The 22,041-nt window shown below is 43.4% G+C and overlaps 1 protein-coding gene across 1 annotated transcript in view; it reads left to right on the forward strand.

Moving 5' to 3' along the window:
- The first annotated feature begins 11,270 nt into the window (after window positions 1–11,270).
- Window positions 11,271–22,041, forward strand: part of LOC106081128 (protein sprint) — an 840,648-nt gene continuing 829,877 nt past the window's right edge. The window contains exon 1 of the mRNA XM_013242875.2: window positions 11,271–11,932. The gene's annotated coding sequence lies outside the window, so the exon portion shown is untranslated. The remainder of the gene's footprint in view (window positions 11,933–22,041) is intronic.

Genomic DNA, 22,041 nt, shown 5'->3' on the forward strand with positions numbered 1-22,041 from the left:
CCCTTGGCTTGGCAGTTGGACATGCTTACACAAGCGAATCATTCAGGGCCTTCATGATCCGCTTGACCACAATGTCTATATCCTCCGTAGTTTCCACTTCCTTTTCTAGTATAGAAGGGATAGTGGTGCAGATTTTGCGACGAAATTTATCCCAATCCGCCTTTCTTCTGTTTAGTCGAGGGACCACTACTTCAGTATTTTCTCCAAGGCTAAAACTAATATAATGATGATCAGAGAAGTTGTGGTCATCCAATACTTTCCAGTCGCATATTCTTCCACTTATATCTTACGATACAAAGGTAATATATAGTACCTCCTAACTGTTGCTGGTAATAAAGGTCGGTTTATCCCCCCTAATCGCCAGATTGCAACTTATAATATTTTCAATAAGCAACTCATCCCTTTCGTTGACATTCGAACTTCCCGATATCTGATGATGGGCATTAGTATCACTTCCTACAATGAGGGTTTTTCTTCCCTACAGAAGCAGCTTCAACCAGCGACTAAAGTTTTGAAGGCGGCATCTCTTAAACGTGTTCCATATATAGGGAAGCCAGCCAGTAATGTGACTTGTTTATTTCAAGGCTGTCTACTACTAAGTCTTCAGTGCTTAGCGACGGAAGAAGAAAACCATTTAGGCTTAGGCCTTTTTCGTGTAAGTCGGTTGGGATTATAAATGAGCCAAATCGGTCCATGTTTTGATATAGCTGTCATATAAACAGATCTTGGGTCTTGACTTCCTGAGCTACTAGAGAGAACAATTCTTATCCAATTCAACACATTTGAAAACAACTTGGTGCGTAATTCCATATTTTCCATACATGGTTTGACTCGAAAAAGATGCCATGGCAATGATGTTCAAATATTCATGCAACATTGCATTACTCCTACCATGTAATGCATTACTCCTATCAGGTAATATTGCATTACTCCTACCGCGGTTTATCCAATTCAGTGTATTTTTAATGCGTGAAAATCTAACACACCTGAGCACATTGCTGAGCAGGAAATGGTCTTAAACCTTACCACAGATTTTGTCAAACTAAGGTTTGTTCCATTATGGTGCAAGTTGCCAATATTGCTCTATGCAGCCACTGCATACAGCTGCTATACTCCAATGCCTTCCTGTGTAAACATCCGAATGCATTTCCTTTCAAACAAGCAAACCAAACCAAAGACGGAAGTACTGGTCATTTAACCTCATCGATTTTTCAATTAAAATCATAAAAAAAAGATCCAAAACGACAATGCGACCATACGCTATTACAGTGTCCTTTGGTTTATTGCACTATGTTGCTGTGTTCGAAATGTAGCAGATGCGACATGTACCACTCGCCGGAATTTACATTCCAATTTGCTATCATTTGGTCTCACTTCCCTTTTGTAGGCTTTTTACTGATATTCTTGCCCCCTTTATGTTATGATGGTGAAATGTTGGTTTCCATTCATTGGCTCATGCTTAAGAGCTTCCACCAATGCTTTTACTTCATGGTTGTTGAAATTTATGGCGGAAATATTGAAACATTAATGGCCAGTGTTTCCAGCATTTCAAATGAATTCAATGATGAACGTTGCTGCAACGAAATTCGTTATTGAAAAATCATTGATATTCATTGCAAATTGGTTAGGGAGCAACAATGCTTCAAGGCTTTAAAATTTGAAAACATTCAATTTTATCAAATACCAGCATCCCGATGGTCCGCTTCGCTACCCCCGTTTTTGAAACCCCCTTTTTAGTGCAGGACTTCGATCAATCGTGAGGGCGTCGGGCGCTAGTGACTCTAGTACTGGCGAGATAGAGCCATCCATCATCAAGATTCATGGCATTCCCCCCTAGGTAACGACCAGCGGGGCATAGCTTTGACTGCAAAGATTGAAGGCTCCGCGTTCTGCACCGTGAATTAGTACGGCCCCTCTCAGATTACAAGGAGGTGCAGCAGCTCGCCAGATATTTCCTTTGCATCTCCTGAGTGATGTATACTGGCAGGCCGTCATTTCTTTGGGATTAGCCCTACTGCCTTTGATTGAACACCCGACTTCAATAACCTCTAAGCGTGGGACGTTTATCAATCAAAAGAAGGCCGATTGTGTAGGCTTCGAAGGGTACATCAAGCGCCGTTTCAGTGAACGACACTCCTCTCAGATGTTCTATTTTCCGAGAACAGATGCAAAAATACCATTAACTCAGCAGCCGCTCGCCACCAGCTGATTTGAAACCCCAAGTCTGGCCCAATTTCCAGGCGCAGGTAGCGTTACTCGCAAACGAGCATAAGATTCGTTGCATAGATCCCACCAACCCAAAGTGAGCTGAATGCATAAATAAACAGGATAGTTAACGAACATGAGAGGAAAATGTGGCTGGAACACTTGAAGCAATATAACTTAGGTATCGGTTTAGACAAGCTGTGTTCTACTGTTGGGTAACTCTCAAAGCCCGGAAGATGGGATGACAGGCAACGTAAATATGACATATTGTTCAACCGTCAATTTATTGAACATGCCAAAACTGACAAAGCTAGGGAGAGAGTCATTCGTCGCATCCTCGGTCTTCAAGCCGATGGGCAACCATCACAATATACCGTGGATGAAGTTACGAATATAATCCGTGACGCCAGGTTATCGTTGGGGGCCCGACAGAAGCTCTTCACCGATGTTGAAGGGATTCTTAAGATTGGAACTACCTGGAGTCGAGTACCTTATTACTGTTCTCAACCTGTCCTTGAACACTCATACAGTAGCCGATGTCGGGAAGATGGGCAGAGTGATACCGCAAATGAAGTCTGGAAAGGACCCGAGTAAGGGGTAGTCGTACAGGCCGATATCCCCTCTCTCACAAGTAGTGAAGACGCTTGAGGGACTAATCCTCACGAGATTGGATTAAGAGATAAGAAATTCAAACACCTAAGAGTGAAAGAGTGAGTTCCCTAAGGCGGGGTGATATCTCCGGCACTGCTTTGCATATCACCGTACTCATTTGCAGCAGTTGCAATCGGCCAACGCCATGTGATAGGACGGCCCTCGTGGCACGGGACCTATCAAAGGCATTCGACACAGACAGGCATGCCAAACTATTTGAGGGCATCGTCAACACGTCACTCCAGTCAAGCCTGAGACATTGGGTCGCAAATTATCTCCGTAGTCGCCAAACGTTTGTGGATTTTAGAAATAAGAAGTCGAAACACCTAGGAGTAGGTTCCCTAAGCGGGGTGATATCTCCGGCACTTTATAGGTTCTACCTATCCTCCTGAAGACAGCATATCACAAAAACTGCTTTGCATATCACCGCACTCATTTGCCGCGGCTTCAATCGGCTCATGCCATGTGATAGGACGGCCCTCGTGACACTGGACCTATCAAAGGCATTCGACACGGGCAGCCATGCCAAATTATTTGAGGACAGCGCCAGCACGTCCCTCCAGTTAGGCCTGAAACTTTGCTTCGCAAATTATCTGTGTGGTCGCCAAAAGTTTGTGGATTTTAGAGATAAGAAGTCGAAACAGAGTGAGAGAAGAGTGAAAGAGTGAGTTCCCTAAGGCGGGGTGATATCTCCGGCACTTTATAGGTTATACCTATCCTCCACTCCACCCCCTCCAGGCGACATACGATCTCTGTGCCGCCTGGAGGCGGAAGGAAGGCCACATTATTCACTACAAACACACATGAGGTGGGTAATGAGCTGAATGCAAAAATCGATGGAGTAACGATTCCCATCATCAAAATACTTGGTGTCTCAATTGACAGCTCTTTCACGTCCACTGCATATGCCATGAGGTCAGAAATATAAACAAGGTTCCCAAGTCATTTGCCGGCAGCACTTGGGTTGCAGACAAACAAACCTTGTCAAACAAATACAAAGCAATTAACCGGCCAGTGGTAAGTTATGTAGCGCCAGCGTGGTCTCGCCGGCTATATGATATCCAGTGGAATAATATTCAGATCTGTCACATCTGCCGTCCTTTGAACTGCTAGCTGAGGCAGCCCTCCTCAGTTCACACACAGACCTCCTCCATTAGGAGGCAAAGATCCTACCCGTGCAAAAAAATAACTACATGCTGTTTATGCAATCAATACCTTATGGGCTGTTATCGCAGGGACCATCGAAATCATCATCTTGTTAACACGTATCTACCGCCCAGAGGCATCAAGGTGGATTTTCATGATCTAGAGTGAGAAGTTCAGCTCTACAAGAGAGAGAACCTCCCGATCAAGCGACATATCAGACGGGTATGGACAACATTCATGCAGAAACGGAAGCAGATGCGATAACGACCGCCTGCCATCGCACCTAAAGAAATTGACATCCCTTAGCAAATCAGAGTAATTATAGCTCAACCACGATACGACAGATGCAGCCGCTTTAATTTCTACAAGGATTGAGGCCAACGTGCAGCATGTATGACCCGATTGTAACCGTGGACCACACGGCACACGTCACCTGTTTATCCGTCCAGTCAGACCCAATCTACTCAGACCCAGGTCTCTTCCGATACACCCTACTTTAGTCGCAGAGTCCCAGGATCTGGACATTGAAAAGAACCAAACAGGCAAAAGATAGATTAACACATCACACTGTTACAACAACAACAAAAATTACGGGTTGAATGTTGTCCTTGGAGAACGACCGCCGCTCATTGCACCTGAAAAAATTAATTTCCCCAGGCAAACCAGAGGGGTTCTGGTTCATTTACAATCGGGCAGATCCAGCCGCCTTAACTCCTACAGAGCATGCCAACATGGACACACTTCACCTGACCCACTCGACTCGGACCCAGATCCCTATGGACACACCCCATCCTAGTCGCAGAGTTCATGGATCTGGATATTCAACAGGACCAAGCAGACAAAGGATAAAATACAACACACTGCCACAACAACAACAACTGACAACATGCAAATTTGAACAGAGGCAAATTTTTCACATACAAATGAGTGCTGTGCGATGTAAGTTTAAGCTCAATGATAAGGAACCTCCTTTTTTAGCCAAGTCTAAACGGGATGCCGCAGTGCTAAACGTCTTTGTGGAGAAATTTTAACACGTCGTAGTTCCTGACAAATTTCGCCAGCACTAGGAGGGGATAACCATCGCTGAAAATTGGGCGAATTGATATCCCACCAAAAACACCCAACAAAACACTTCTTTCAAAATATCAGTCAAATCGGATAAGAATTGCGCCCTCTAGTGGCTCAGGAAGATTAAAGATCGGTTTATATTACAGCTATATCAGGTTATGGACCGATTTGAATATGCTTAGCATAGTAGTTGGAAATCATAACACGTCATGCAAAATTTCAGCCAGATCCGATAATAATTGCGCCAACTTGAGGCTCAAGAAGTCAAGACTCCAGATCAGTTTATATGACAGCTACACCAGGTACGAGACCAATTTACACCATACTTATCACAGTTGTTGAAAACTATAACAAAACACATCAAGTAAAATTTCAGCACTCTAGTTGCTTAAGAAGTCAAGATCCAAGATCGGTTTATGTGACAGCTATATCCAAGCATGGACGGATATGGCCCATTTACAATCCCAATCGACCTACACTAATACGAAGTATTTATGCAAAATTTCAAGCGCCTAAATTTAAAGCTAATGTTAGCATGCTTTCGACAGACAGACGGACGGACATGGCTAGATCGACTTAAAATGCCATGACGATCAATAATATAAATACTTTATGGGGTCTTAGACGAGAATTTCGAGGAGTTACAAACAGAATGACGAAAAAAGTAAAACCCCATTCTATGGTGGTTGAATAGGTTGTCCACCAGAGGTGAGTTCACTCGGAGGCCAAACTCCCATATAGAGAGAGTTTGGCCTCCTCTCCCATAGAGAGAGAATGGGAAGAAAAAGAAAATGTGAGACCTCGTACTAGAAGTTATACACGAATAATAGAAAAACACAGGAGGAGCGGAGATTTCCCTTCGGAACCATCCTGCTCCCTCAACAAACTTCAGAAGAGATACCAAAGGTACGTTTGCAAATTCACCCTCTCCAGGCCCGGACAGAAACACAGCAAGTGCTCAATAATCTCCTCCTCATCCTCATCGAGGCAACTCAAACAGAAGTCATTGTGCGATATCCCTATGCGCGTCGCCATGCGGCCTATGGCACAGTTCCTGGTTATGACACCTATCAAAGTATTCATCGACCTTTTATTGAACGACAGCCACTCCCTCGTCCTCCTCCGTCCTCGTCCAGCAACCATCTACAGACTCCCACCCCGCCAGCGACGCCGCCATGGCCATCCCATCTACTGTGTCCAGTAGCTCGACAAATGGCACGTAGGCAAGCCCGAAGCAAGCGAAACCCTCCTGGTACACTTGTCCGCCCTCTCATTTCCTGGAATCCCCTCATGCCCAGGAATCCATGTCAGCGTCACATCGTGGGCCCGGAGCCTATCCATGGATTCCAAACAGTCCACCACGCATCTCGACCTCAACATCCTCAACACCAAGGTCTTGATCGCCGCCATACTGTCCACATAAACTCTGAGTTCCGAGGACGGTAAGCCCCTTACCAGTCCGGCAGTCTCAGAGACATACTGATATTGAGTGCTTTAGAGTAGACCCCAATCCAGTCCCTGACTCCATCCATCTTGCAGCCATCTGTGTGGATCGAGGTCTCAACCCCCTCAAGTACACCATCCGCCCTCCATTCGTCCCTCTCAGGAAAACGAATCGCGAATGCCCTCACTCCAGTCGGCACTGGTGCCAGGTAGTCGGAGATCCTCATCAGTCTACCCTCCGTATACATAAAGCCAGAATTGAACTGTGGCCGCAACCATCCTCCTTCAGCATGCCGAGCTCTCTCAGCCTAAACGCGACCCTGGCGCCGCAGTTCCAAATATAGACCCCAATGTATATCCAGCATCGCCTCCAGGCCTGCCTGAGGTGCGGATCTCAGCGCCCCTACGATCCCGATGCAGGCCAGTCTCAGGACCTTCTCGAACTCCGCGTCCTCTTCCCTTCGGCGCCTCACCATACCAGTGCTCCATAGGCCAGTACTGGTTTCACGATGGTCGTATAGATCCAATAAATCATCTTGGGAGTCATTCCCCACTTCATACCGAACATCCTGTTGCAGGAGTAAAAAGCGCACAGTGTTCCTCTTCCAGGAAAGTTTAGAATCGAGGACTATGCCTAGGAACTTCACCTTCTTCGACAGACGCAGGGTGACCCCGTCCAAAGACGGGAGTCCGAACATCGGTATCTTATATCTACAGGGCATAAAAGTAACCTCGGAAAAGAAAATTTAAGTCTAGAATTCCCTGCTACTTACAAAATCCCTAAATGTTTTCCATACCAGGCGCCTAAGCTGGTTCATGTCTGGTATTGTGTTCCCAACTAAGTACCGATGTCTGCTAGTAATGACTTGACATCAATGCCTCATTATCATCCCCACGTGCCCTACACCTGCTATCACTTGCCCCACCGATTTTGCATAAGTGAGCTCTTAGTCCTATGTGTCCTGTTATGACACCGAAAGCTAAACTGACCACCTTCTTACTTCCTTTTAGTCACAGCCTCGTCCTCTCACGATCCGGATCACCCGATGGAATTTTCGTCATCCCACCGACCATTTCGCTGTTCCACAGTGTTAAATTCGTAGTTCACGCCCTTAACCTGGACTACGTCGACCCGAACGGTTTCGGTTAATCAATGGTGTTTCATTCCCCCTTACTACGCTATGGCTCGGTACCCAAACAATGCGAATCGTGCCGATCTCAGAGAAGGCGTTAATCTCCTTCTTACACTGCAGGACTGTTCAGGACCTTACCGTTCTGGTTTTTATTGTCCTTATGGCAATTTTAATGCCCGTAAAGATGTTCACACACGATGTCCTCGCGTTAGCACCACACCACCTCACGCATTCCAGGATCGCCCGGATCTCCGCCTGCAGGACCGTATTATAGTAAGGCAGTCTAAGACAGATCTCAGTCCCTGGGTTCTCAATGTAGATCCCGAGACCCACTCTGTCCTCTAGCTATGATCCATCCGTGTAACATGATCTTCCAGACGGCAATACTAGGGTTCCGTCAATCCAAGACTATGCTGATGCCAGCAATGCCTCTCACTCGACCTCATGATTCTTCTCAGGTATCCGATCGGAAACCTCTTCCCTTCGTTCCATGTTTCCTATCGTCGCCTCGATTATACCGCGATGGTATGAGTTGCTCCCATCCTCAATCCATTCTCCCATCGCCTTAAGTACCTCACACTTAATCTGTATGTCAATGGGTCGGATATCCAGAATAGTTTCCAGTGCTCTAGTTGGCATGGTCCTCATCGCTCCGCCTATGCCAAGACAATATGTTCTCTGAACCTTTTGTATGGTCCTTATGTTGCACTTTTTCTTCATATCAGTCCACCAAACTGCTGAGGCGTAAGTAAGTATTGGTCTAATCACTCTCCGTAAAACTAGTTGACTATCCTAGAATTCGGGCCCCATTTCGAATCTACGGCCCGTCTACCTAGTGCTCAACATCTGTGAGCCTTCTCAGTACACTCTTGAATGTGACACTTCCAATTCAGTTTTCTGTCCAAGATCACACCTAAGTATTTGACCTTGTCAGATATCGAAATCCTCTTATTAAGGAAATGTGTTGAGTTAAATTGGCCCACCTTCGTCTTTCTCGTGAACAGGCATATTTCAGTCTTCTCTGGGTTAACATTGAGACCTCTGGGTCTAGCCCAGTCATATGCCATATGCAAGGCCCTTTCGGCCCTTCTGCAAAGCTGGTTCGGATCCTTGCCCGTTAGAAGTATTATAAGATCTTCATCCTAGCGGACGGGTTCAAATCCCTCCTCAGTCAGCATCCGTAGTAGGTCATTTATGGTGGTCACCCATAGGAGTAGCGATAAAATGCCCCCCTGTGGCGTGCCTTGTGGCAAATTCTCCCTTATATTTATGCCATGGGCCACACAATTTATCAACCTGTTCCTTAGCATATGGTTTATCCAGTCTGTAAGGACCGGGTCCACCCGGTACTGGTCTAAGGATTGGATCAGTGTTTTGCTCCGCACATTGCAAAAAGCCCCCTCGATATCTATGCATACCGCTAGTGTGTACGTTTTGGCATCGAAGATTCTTTTATTTTATGCACAACCTAGTGCAGGACCGTCTCCACGGACCTTCCCTTGACATAGGCATTCTGTTTGTATTTGAGCAGTTCGCTGGATGTCCTTCTCTTTATCATGATGTCCACAATACGTTCCATGGTTTTGAGCAGAAAGGACGTTAGGCTTATGGGTCTGTAAGCCTTCGGTGTCGCATAACTTGCCTTTCCGGGCTTGGGTATAAACACCACGCTTGCCTCCTGGCCAGACTTTCGGAGTATATGCAAGTCATAGGCACGCTGTGAAAATATTGGCCAGATGAGGCGCCAGATAGTCTGTCTCATTCTGTAGTAACACCGGAAATAAGCTCTTCAAGGATTCCTTCAACAAAAATTCCTTAATTATAAACCTTCGATCGACGTCATTATTCCAAGATTCCGGTGTCTCTGTCAGGCCCGTCGTATCCTGTGAAAAATAGGTTTTCATCAAAGGCCCCAATATGTCCTCCGTTGTCTCTGCTCTCACTCCCCAGTCGTCTACTAAAGTTTCAGTTTGGACATGGGTTTTTGAGAGAAACTTTTTTACTTTTTTATCTCGGCGGCGTCATCAGAAAAGCTTCCAGGAGACACGTTTTGTCGCTTTGGTAATCTTATTGTATTCCTTGAGTCGTGTGTAATACACATCCCAATTAACTTCCGCTTTTTTAAGTCCATCATCAGGCTTACTAGTAGGTTTAAATATTAACTAACCCCAGTTATGGAAGCCATGTTAGCGCAGAGTAAAGCATGTCCGCCTATGACGCTGAAAGCCTGAGTTCGAATCCTGGCGACAACATCAGAAAAAAATTATCAGGGGTGGTTTTCCCCTCCTGATACTTACGGCATTTGAGAGTTACTGTACCTCCTCAAAGAGGTGTCGCACTGCGGCACACCGTTCGGACTTGGCTATAAAAAGGAGCCCCCTTATCATTGAGCTTAAACTTGAATCGGACTGCACTCATTGATATGTGAGAAGTTTGCCCCTGTTCTTTAGTGGAATGTTCAGGGGCAAATTTTTCAACCCGAGTCATAACTGATATGTTATTGTTGTTTAATGTTGTTAATTTAGATTTTATTATAATTTTAAAATAAAATATTTACCTCATTCCCTTAATTTGTCATCTCATGGTTTTCACGCACTGTACTGCAGATTCCTTGCCTTTACTTGTGGTTTAAAATTACTCATATTTCCATGTAAATAATTTGTGTATTTATAAATCTCTTCACATGCCAGCAACCATTTTTCATTTCTCTTTAAACTTTTCTCTTAAGCCCCCATTGAAAGCACACCAATTCTCAGGGTCTCCTGCACACATATGATCTCTTCAATGCCGATGTGTCTGTCTTGTTCTTTGGTCAAGTCTGTCTGTAGTTTGTTTTGTATTTGCCCATTTTGCATGATTCGTTTGAGGTCGTTGTTGTTTTTCTTGGGATATGTGTACATGCGAGTACATTTATTGTAGTTTTCTTGCTCTAACTGCAATGAGAGCTGACACACCACACTACCGCCATAGTGTATGGATGGATGGGGGTTTGGTTGGTTGTGTGTGTGGTGTTTGCTGCTCAAACTTGAATGGTGCATCAAAAGAAAATTGAAAATTCCAACAAAAGAAACAAATCGCATTGAATTCATGCTGCCTCCATGCTCACGCGTTTAGTTTGTAAACAACTTTTGCGGTGTGACTACGCCAAGTACGGTTATCATTTACCCTGATCGTAAAATTGCGAGTGATCGAGTGATTCTGATCGTGTGACGTGTGCGCGATATCCAGAGTAGCCTGACTGGGTAGGTAGGCTGTGTTCCTCGTTTTCGTCGCAGACAGCAAGAAATCTATGAGTAAGAACGAGTGTGTGTGTATATGGTGTTCAAGACAAATCGCAAATGCAGATTTCGATAGTGGGTGTTTAATTTAGCATGAAAAAAAATTAGGAAAAATCCCCACTCTGTTCGCCGACGCGTATTTAACGGATATTAAATAATTGTTGTGTGTTTAATTTTATGTCGTCTACAGTATCTACTAATGTGTGTGAGTGTAAGTGTGGCGAAATTAAGTACAACAATGGAAAATTAAAAGAAAATAACTAGAATGAGAGAAAAATCAAATGATATAAAAATTTTATTTTATGTATGTTGATATCTATGTATGCTTTGATGAAGTGCAAAAAAATTTAATGAAATCTTAGAATGGTTGCAAGCAAAAACACCGAATATCGTCGAGTGCAAATTCAAATAAAATTCACCAAGTGTTGCATGCAGAGTGTTCATTGAGCGTGAAGAAATTGTGTTTTTTTAATGTACGCAGCATCTGTTTTGTCATTGGGGATGCTTTTGTGGTGATCTTGAATCTTGTGGTTGTCACAGTTATGTTAAGCTGAATGTGGGCTATGCGATCTACATTTCTACACAATGGTCTTACATAGATTACTACATAAGAAAACCACATACACAAGTGTATCACAGTCAATTGTGCAATGAGCATTGTTGTTGTCATACTTCATTTTCTTCTTCTGCTCTTGTTTGTTAATGCAGCAACAATAATGTTTAATTGAGTTAACAAGTGCATCATCATCATCATCATCATCCATCACAATTTAAGAATTCCGGTGTATTCAGTCTTCGCTGCTCTTATCGGAGTCTACAACACCAAGCGTTCATAGTGTGCTACACAACGAATTATTTCTGTCTGCCAGAAGAGAGGAAAAGCGAACAATAACAAAACATTTTTGATTAGAATTTACATCTCATCAGCCTAACAAACGGAACAATTTGTGGATTGTAGATCTAGGCATTGAATGCATGTAACAGATTTGTCCAAACAAGACTGGCTTGGTGAGTTCTTTTTATGAAGTAGAAGATCTATTTAATCTATCATAATTATATTCAAGTAGATTTGTTGGCCTTAAAACTCACAATGGATTTAAATGGGCAATTTCGTTGTGAAGTAGAGCGATTTAAGTTTTAATACCCTCCACCATAGGATGGTGGTATACTAATTGCGTCATTACGGGTGTAACACATCCATATATTGATCTGGAACCCAACAAATTGATCGTCTTGACATTCTAAGTCGATTAAGCCCGTTGTCATTGAGCTCAAGTTTTAAGCTCAATGACAACGGGCCTCCTTTTTATAGCCGAGTCCGAACGGCGTGCCGCAGTGCGACACCTCTTTGGAGAGAAGTTTGATATGGCATAATACCTCACAAATGTTCCCAGCATTAGGAGGGGAAAACCACCGCTGAAAATTTTTTCTGATGGTCTCGCCAGGATTCGAACCCGGACCCAGGCGTTCAGCGTTATAGGCGAACATGCTAACCTCTGCGCTACGGTGGCCTCCCATACCCAAAAGGTATTTGGGTCAAATTGGGTAAATACCCGGGTATTTATCCATTTATACCCAAAAGCTGGGTATTTATAATTTTGCACATATCTTTGGAATAAAAATATTTTCCAAACCATTTTTGACGATTTCGTATTCTTTGTACATAAACCTGACCTTCTGATTTCAAAAAATCGGATGCAGTTTCTAGGCATCAACTCTACCGTAAGAAAGTTTATTAATAACTAACTTACGAAAAGATGCATTACGGCAGGCTTGAGATCAGTGGATCTAAAAAGATGGATCAGCAGAGGAACTCCCCAAGGAGGTGTACTGTCTCCTCTACTTTGGAATATAGCCATTAACAATATATTATTGTCTATGGAAGGAAAAGGCGTAAAAGTGGTCGTAGGGAAAAGTTTCCCAGCACTCTAAGAGATATACTTCAGGAAGCTCTACGTGCAACAGCAAAGTGGGCTACCGAAAGTGGCCTGAGTATAAATCCGTGCAAGACAGAAGTAGTTCTTTTCAGCGGGAGATACAAGTGGAACCTGTCTTCTTGGGTGGCGAGAATGTTCCATTTAAAGAGAGCGCAAAATACCTGGGTTTTGCTAGATAGGTAATCGATCTTCAAATCCAACATTTTGGAAGGCAACTCTTGCCCTACAGACCTGCAAGAGAGCCATTGGCAGAAGTTGGGGGGTTTAGACCGCGTGTCATGCATTGGGTATATACTGCAGTTGTCAGACCAATTATGTTATATGGTGTTGTGGTCTGGTGGACGGCGCTTCAAAAATCCACCTACTGCTCAATACTTAACCGGTTCCAATGGATGGCTTGTTTTTGCATCAAAGACGCACTGAGGACGACACCATCTGATGCACTGAATTTAATGCTACATTTTATGCCTCTCGACATTGTGGCTACCCAAATTGCAGCGACCACTGGGCTACCGAAAGTGGCCTAAGTATAAATCCGTGCAAAACAGAAGCAGTTCATTTCAGCAGGAGATAAAAGTTGCCTACAGTGGAATCTGTCTTCTTGGGTGGAGAGAATGTTCCATTTAGGAAAGCGCAAAATACCTGCGCGTTTTGCTGGAAAGGAAATTGAACTTCAAGTCCAACATTTTGGAAAGGGCAAAAAAGGCCACTCTTCCCCTATACACCTGCAAGAGAGCCATTGGCAGAAGTTGGGGGGTTTAGACCGCGTGTCATGCATTGGGTATATACTGCAGTTGTCAGACCTATTATGCTATATGGTGTTGTGGTCTGGTGGACGGCGCTTCAAAAATCCACCTACTGCTCAATACTTAACCATATCCAATGGATGGCTTGTTGGTGCATCGCAGACGTACTGAGGACGACATCATCTGATGCACTAAATTTAATGCTACATCCTATGCCTCTGGAGATTACGGCTAGACAAATTACAGCAACCACTGCCGTGAGGTTAAGCGAGCTTTCGCATTGGTCATGTGGCGGCTACGGACACTGTGTTATCCTTGGTACAATATCCGATGTTGCAGTGGGGATTACAATCTACCTGAGCCACTTTTTGATAAAAATTACTGTACCACTATTCCTGATAGAACCGATGGGAACTACGATATCCGTGGTAACAGAAGTTACATAGACTTCTATACAGATGGTTCCAAACTAATCCACCAGGTGGGCTTTGGGGTGTAATCTAAAGATCTAGAACTGGTCATATCGAAGAGGTTACCTGACCACTGCAGTGTGTATCAAGCAGAGATGCTTGCAATTAAGGAAGTGGTGGAATGGCTAAGATATAATGTCATTACGACGATTGGCATAAATATCTTCTTAGACAGCCAGGCAGCCATTAAATCCCTGGAGAAAGTATTTCTGAACACAAAAACCGCCCTCGACTGTCACAGATCTCTAAACGAGATGGCTGAACAGTTCAAATATAACCTGTTCTGGGTGCCGGGCTACAAAGATATCCCAGGGAATTGTAAAGCGGATGGGCTTGCGAGACTAGAAACCACCCTACACATTCCAGGGACACTGGAATCTGTGGGTATGCCTCTCGCGACATGTAAGCTAAGTTTTCAGGACCAGGCCCGAAGGGCAACGAATGATAGATGGTCACAAAGAGGGAGCTGTGAGCATTCCAAAACTATGTGGCCTCATCTAGACTTTGAGAGGTCTACTGCTTTGCTATCATTAGCTAGAACAGACGTCTCAGTCATTGTGTCCGTCATGACAGGTCACTGTCTAATCAGAAAACGTGCTGACAGACTGAAGGTTGCCAGCAACGATTTTTGCAGAAGCTGTAGGGACATCGAGGAAGAAGAGACTGTTGAACACCTTCTGTGTGTGTGTGTCCCGTACTAGCAGTCAAAAGGAGTTCCACTTTAGGTTCTCATTTCTTTGAGAACCTGTCTGATTTATTGGATGTGAACATTCGCAAGTTATTGGGCGTTTTAAAGCGATCTGGATGGTTCAACGGCTGGAACTAGAAGGCATCTTCCATCTTTTGTTCCTGTGGTATCACAATGGACGAAAACGTCTGAGTGAGTCTGATGGCAGACTGCCACTTAAACCTATTCAGACTGCCACCCGATTTTCAGACTGTATATCGGGAGATCGGTCCATATGACAGCTATATCCAAATATGGTTCGATATGGACGATATTCAACAAACAGATGTAGAGGTCTATCAAAACGCACTTCTTTAGATTTCATCCAAATCGGATGAAAAATGCTTCTTTTATGGGCTCAATACTCAATATCGGTCTAATGGCAGTTATATCTTAATATGGTACAATCTCGACCACATTTGAGGATTAAGTAGGGGGTCTACCAAAACACATTGTGCCAAATTTCATCGAATTCGCGTAATAAATGGATCTTTTATGGCCTCAACACCCTATATCGGGAGATCGGACGGTTTATAGGGCGGCTATAACCAAATATGGTCCAATCTGAACCACATTTGACAGAAATGGGTAAGGGGTCTACCAGAACTAACTGTGCCAAATTTCATCGTAATCGGATGAAAAATTACCAATTTATTGCCTCAAGACTTTAAGTCTGGAGATCGGTCTATATAGCGGCTATATATAACTAAAATCCGATTTTATGAGATCAGAAGGTCAGGTTTATACACAAAGAATACGAATTCATCAAATTTTTTTGAAAAATATTTGTATACCCAAAATATCTGCAAAATTATAAATACCTAAAAACCCCCGGCTCGAACCCCAAAAGCGGCCTTCATATTCGTGTTCCTGGGGTCTTTTTAGGGGGGTATGCAAAATATTGGATTTTTTGCGATTTTCCCCGAAAACTGCATGAGGCCTTAGAAATCTTAACGCATAGTGTACCTTTCCATGGCTTAATTTATAAGACGATGAGACACTGTGGTTGGTCGCTTAAGTAATAATAAGCGTTCAATATTTATCAGATTTTGTCGTTTAATAATGTTAAGACTTCCGTCATTGGACGAGATCACCCACAGCTGTCGAAAGAAGCAAATTACATCGGCATAGTCCTCGATTCGAAGCTGAAATGGAATAAGAATACGTAGGAAAAGAGCCATTAGGCTCTGTGCGCCTTTCACTCCCGCAGAAGGATGTTCAGTTGGAGGTGGGGGTAACCCCCAAGATGATCTATTGGATGTATACGGCCATTGTGACACTAGTGCTGCCTTATGGGGCATCGGTATGGTGGAGCGCCATGGATAATTGGACTCGTAGTAGGAAGTTCGGGAAGGTCCAAAGACTGGCCTGTGTCGGAGTCACAGGTGCACTGAGATCCGCACCGCAGTCTTGATGCGATGCTGAATATGCAGCCCATAGAGGCCTATATTCGGAACTGCCATTGATGCGGAGGATAGCTACGGAGGATCTTCGACTATATGGCACCGGTTCCAATTGGAACTAGGATATTCAGGACTCGTTATCTCGGGAGGCACGAATGGAAAGTAAATGCTGTGCTTGAGGGGAATGAGACCTCGATCTTCACTGATGGCTCCAAGATGGTGTCAGGGACTGGATTGGGGGTCTATTCAGACGCACGCAATACCAGGGTTGCCTTTTATATTTTGGGATTAGAGAACAAAAACAAGTATTAATCATCGAAAATCGCTTTATTTTTCCCCAAAATATTCCCCATTGCATGCGTTTGAACTAATTGTCGAATCACTTTTGCCACTCTGATTGAGGTATCTCCAAAACATGTATTCTGAACGCGTCAACCGCTTCTTCAGGTGTCGAAAAACGTTGACCTCTCATTTCATTTTTATGACGTGAATAAAAAGAAGTCATTCGGTTTCAAGTCAGGACTATACGACGGATGACTCATCGACGTTTTGAGTGCTCAAAAATGCAGTTGTTTGAGCCGATGTGTGAGAACTCGCATTGTCGTGGTGAAGAGTGATCTGTTTCTGCGGTTGATTTCTTGGAAGACAACTGGGAAACAAATAGTTTTGTACCACTCAGAATTAACTGTTCTGCTTTGTTCGAGTGGTACGTTGGCGACATGCTCAGTTTTTCCGAAAAAACAGGTCATTATTTGCTTGGGAGTGCTTTGTGCGCGAGCAACTTTAGTTGGATTTGGCTTATTTTGAAACACCCATACAGTCGAATGCTGTTTACTTTCGGGCTCAAACGAGTAAATTCCACTTGTCACGATGTTATAGACGTATCTCGAGGCACAGCGATCGTATACTTGGAACATTTCGTTCGGCCAATCGACACGAGCTTTTTCCTATCGGTATTTCTCTGTGACTAACGGACGAGTGTTCGGTCTTTCAGGTAGAGATCTGTGCCTTTACAGTAGCCGCAAGAGAATTTCTGGTAAGAAATCTACCGCCCTCAAAACTCTGGATTTATGTGGACAATATGGCGGCGTTCAAGGCCTTGGGTTTGAGTATGGTTAGGTCGAGGTGTGTGGCGGATTGTTTGGTGTCCCTAGATAAACTCTGAGGACGAGGTGTATGACGAAAAGTTTGGAGTTGCTGAATAAGTCCCCAGACATGAAGGGGCGGACGAATGTTCCAAGGGGAGTTCATCTGCGTCGGGCGAACCATTCACCGGTCTTGCCTACTTGCCATTTGTCAAAGTATTAAACATAGTAGATGAGATGGCCAGAAAGGGATCGGTGGCGAGAAGAGACTCAGTGGACGATTTCCGGACCGCTAAGGCGCTCTGATCTGTCATCGACTGTTGGAGGAAGAAGGAGTTACTGGCGTTCGACAAGATATCGCTCAGCATATTGACAGGCTTCTAACCGGACATTGCGCCATAGACGGCGCGCTTGGGAATACCGCACAATGGCTTCTGCAGGAGTTGTCTTGATGATGGGGCGACTAATGAGCACTTGCTCTGCTCATGTCCGGGTCTGCAGGGACCCAGGCTCTCCTATCGTAAGGGGCGGTACTACTGCCATCTGGGTGATCTTGCAAAGGTACCTCTGGGAGGTCTCCGGTGATTTATGAAAGGGAACTGAATGGTTCCGACAGAAGGTGCGATAAGATCTAGGGAAGGTACATATGTCATTACCTGAGCGATAAGCGTTTCACCCGCTGTTCTCCATTTTTATACCCTCCACCATAGGAAGGGGGTATACTAATTTCGTCAATCTGTTTGTAACACCTGGAAATATGCGTCTAAGAGCCCATAAAGTATATATATTCTTGATCGTCATATCATTTTAAGTCGAACTAGCCATGTCTGTCTGTCGTCCGTTGAAGAAGTAAAGCTAGGCGCTTGAAATTTTGCACAAATATTTTTTATTAGTGTAGGTCGGTTGGGATTGTAAATGGACTAAATCGGTTCATGTTTTGATATAGCTGACATAGAAACCGATCTGAGGTCTTGCCTTCTTGAGCCTCTAGAGGGCGCAATTCTCGTTTAATTTGACTGAAGTTTTGCACCTGGTGTTTTGGTATCATTTCCAACAACTGTTCTAAGTATGGTTCTAATCGGTTCATAACCTAATATAAATAGCTGCCACATTAACCGATCTTGGGTATTGGCTTCTTGAGCCTCTAGAGGGCGCAGTTATTATGCAATTTGGCTGAACAACGGCTTCTCCTTTGACCTTCAACATGCATGTGAAATATGGTCTGAATCGATCAATAGCTTCATACTGCTCCCATATATACAGATTTCCCAATTTTGCTTCTTGAGCCCCTACAAGACGCAATTCTAATCCGAATGAACTGAAATATTACACAATGACTTCTACAATGTTCAGCATTCAATTCATTTATGATCCGAATCAAACTTTAACTTGATATGGCTCCAATAGCATAAAGTTCTTATTCATTATTCGTTATTGGTCTAAAAAGAGATACCGCGCAAAGACTCGACAAATGCGATCCATGGTGAAGGGTATATAAGATTCGGCCCGGCCGAACTTAGCACGCTCTTACTTATTCCTGTTTATTTTGTTCGTGTATAATCTTTCTCTGGAGGGCACCGTAGCGCAGAGAGTAGCATGACCGCCTATGCCTGGGCTCGAATCCTGGCAGGAACATCAGAAAAATTTTCAGCGGTGGTTATCTTCTCCTAATACTGGCGGCATTTGTGAGGTACTTTGCCATGTAAAAACTCCTCCCCAAAAAGGTGTCGTTCTGCGGCACGCCGTTCGGACTCGGCTATAAAAAGGATGTCCCTTAACATTGAGCTTCAAATTGAATCGGACAGCACTTATTGATTTGTGAGAAGTTTGCCCAGTCCCTTAATGGAATGTTCATGGGCAAATTTGCATTTGCATAATCTCTGGACATGGGTCGAGGGTATCACAGTGGACCAAATTGGCCTCTTAGTGAACTCGCCTATGATCGGCAACCCATTTTACCCAACCTAATCTTGTGCTTAAACAGTAGATTTTGTAAGTTAAGCTTTAAAAGTTTGCTAAAACAGCAGTCATATTTTGCTAGCACATCATGACTGCTTTCCCATTTCAGCAGACAAACACAGCTGTTTTAGCAAACTTGTTTGCTAATATGGAATGACAAATTTCATTGAGCTCTGTTTTGCTAGGGGTTGTGTAACTCTGTAAAAGAATGTAGTCGAGGAATATTTTAATTTCTTGCAAGAAATAAGAATTTCATTCTGGCCGGATTATGCCTAAGCGTTAATACATCTCCTGTGTATGTTAATATCGTTCATGATTAATTGTTATGCTCTTTGAATATAAACCTATATCATACAGAATTTTTACATTTAAAAATGCCATGCAAATAAAGCATATCGCCAGAGCAAAGCAACAATTGGCCAAACAATTTTCAGCTCAGTCTAATTATGTGGCAAAGTTATGACTTTTATTATTCAAATAACGTTCGCTGCAAGACCAATTCCGCACGGACAACAGTCAAGATAAACTTTTCGACTGACTACCTCTGCACTTTTGGCAAAAACGCCAGTGAGCGTCGTTTGAGTTTGTGTGTGTTTTTATGTAAAAAAGTCATTGCACCGGCCAGCTGTGTTGTAAGCACATAAATGTTTAAATGTGGGCATGTGTGGAGAAATATTTGTCTGCCTTTGCATGTGAGCCAGTGTGCAAGTGCTTGTTCAAACTCAAACACATTTACATTACTATCATAATTGTATCATTAAAGAAACACTAAACAGGGCTTCATTATAGAACAGTAATCAACGTCATCATCAATTTCTATGAGTAGTCTGATTACAGTTGTGTTGATAATTTTAGCAACGCAAACTGTTGTGCATCTTCCAGAGGCTAGTGAAGAGGGTAAACACTAGAGGTGTGTATGTGAGTCGCGATTTGTCGTGTCATGCGTGAGTCATGTAATTCGTGAGTGAGATCCAAATACACTAGAGGTGTGAACGTGAGTCCCTATTTGTCATATCACGCGTGAGTCACGTAATTCGTGAGTAAGATCCAAATCCAATCGCGTGATGATGCGTGTCCTTGATTGAACTAAAATTCTCAGTGCAAGGTATTCACGATTCATGAGTCGTGAGCACGATTTTACTCGATCACGACTCGTGGCCTCGCGAGTCGTGTTTTTACTCGTGTGAGTTGATTTTGCTTGTGAGTTGTGATTGTCTTTTGAGTTGTGCGTAAGTAAACTGTTTATCTCGTGAGCGTGCGTGAAAGTGAGTCAACATAAAAAGTCGTGCAAGAAAAAATGTTTTTCCTGTGAGCACTCCATTTAAACCATTGATGGGCTCACTTCCAATATTAACAAGTAAGAGCGTGCTAAGTTTGGCCGGGCCGAATCTTATATACCCTCCACCATGGATCGCATTTGTCGAGATCTTGCCACGGTATCTCTTTTTAGGCAAACAAAGGATAAAAGAAAAGAATTGCTATGTTATTGGAACAATATATCAAGTTATGGTTCATTTCGGACCATAAATGAATTGAACGTTGGAGATCATTGTAGAAGTCATTGTGTAAAATTTCTACTAAAGGTCATGAGAGAAGCCGTTGTAAAAAATTTCAGCCAAATCGGATAATACTTGCGCCCTTTAGAGGCTCAAGAAGTTAAGATCCCATATCGGTTTATATGGCAGCTATATCAGGTTATGGACCGATTTGAACCATTCGTGATACAGTTGTTGGAGACCATAACAAAACACCTCATGCAAAATTTCTGCCAAATCGCATAGGAATTGCTGCCTCTAGAGGCTCAAGAAGTCAAGACCCTTGATTTATGGAAGCTATATCAGGTTATGGACCGATTTGAACTATTCTTAGCTCAGTTTTTGAAAGTTATAATAAAACATCTGGTGCAAAATTTCAGCGAAATCGGATAATACTTGCGCCCTCTTGTGGCTCATGAAGTCAAGAACCCAGATCGGTTCATATGGCAGCTATATTAGGTTATGGACCGATTCGAACCATTCTTAATACAATTGTTGGAAGTCATAACAAAACACTTCATTCAATATTTCAGCCAAATCGGATAGGAACTGCTCCCTCTAGACGCTCAAGAAGTCAAGACCCCTGATCGGTTTATATGGCAGCTATATCAGGTTATGGACCGATTTAAACCATTCTTAATACAGTTGTTGGAAGTCATAACAAAACACCTCGTGCAAAATTTCAGCGAAATTGGATAATAATTACGCCCTCTAGTGGCTCAAGAAGTCAAGACCCCAGATCGGTTGATATGGCAGCTATATCAGGTTATGGACCGATTTGAACCATTTTTAATGCAGTTGTTGGAAGTCATAACAAAACACGTCGTGCAAAATTTCAGCCAAATCGGATAGAAATTGCACACTGTAAACGCTAAAGAACTCAAGACCCCGGATAGGTTTACATGACAGCTATATCAGGTTATATACCGATTTCAACCGTACTCAGTACAGTTGTTGAAAGTTATAATAAAACACCTGGTGCAAAATTTCAGCGAAATCGGATAATAATTGCGCCCTCTAGTGGCTCATGAAGTCAAGACCCCAGATCGGTTTATATGGCAGCTATATCAAAACGTGGACCGATATAGCCCATTTACAATCCCAACCGACCTACACTAATAAGAAGTATTTGTTCAAAATTTCAAGAGGCTAGCTTTACTTCTTCGAAAGTTAGCTTGCTTTTGACAGACAGACGGACGGGCGGACAGACGGACATTGCTCAATCGAATGAGAAAGTGATTTTGAATCGATCGGT

This window comes from Stomoxys calcitrans, chromosome 4, assembly GCF_963082655.1.
Source record: "Stomoxys calcitrans chromosome 4, idStoCalc2.1, whole genome shotgun sequence".
Classification (NCBI taxonomy): domain Eukaryota; kingdom Metazoa; phylum Arthropoda; class Insecta; order Diptera; family Muscidae; genus Stomoxys; species Stomoxys calcitrans.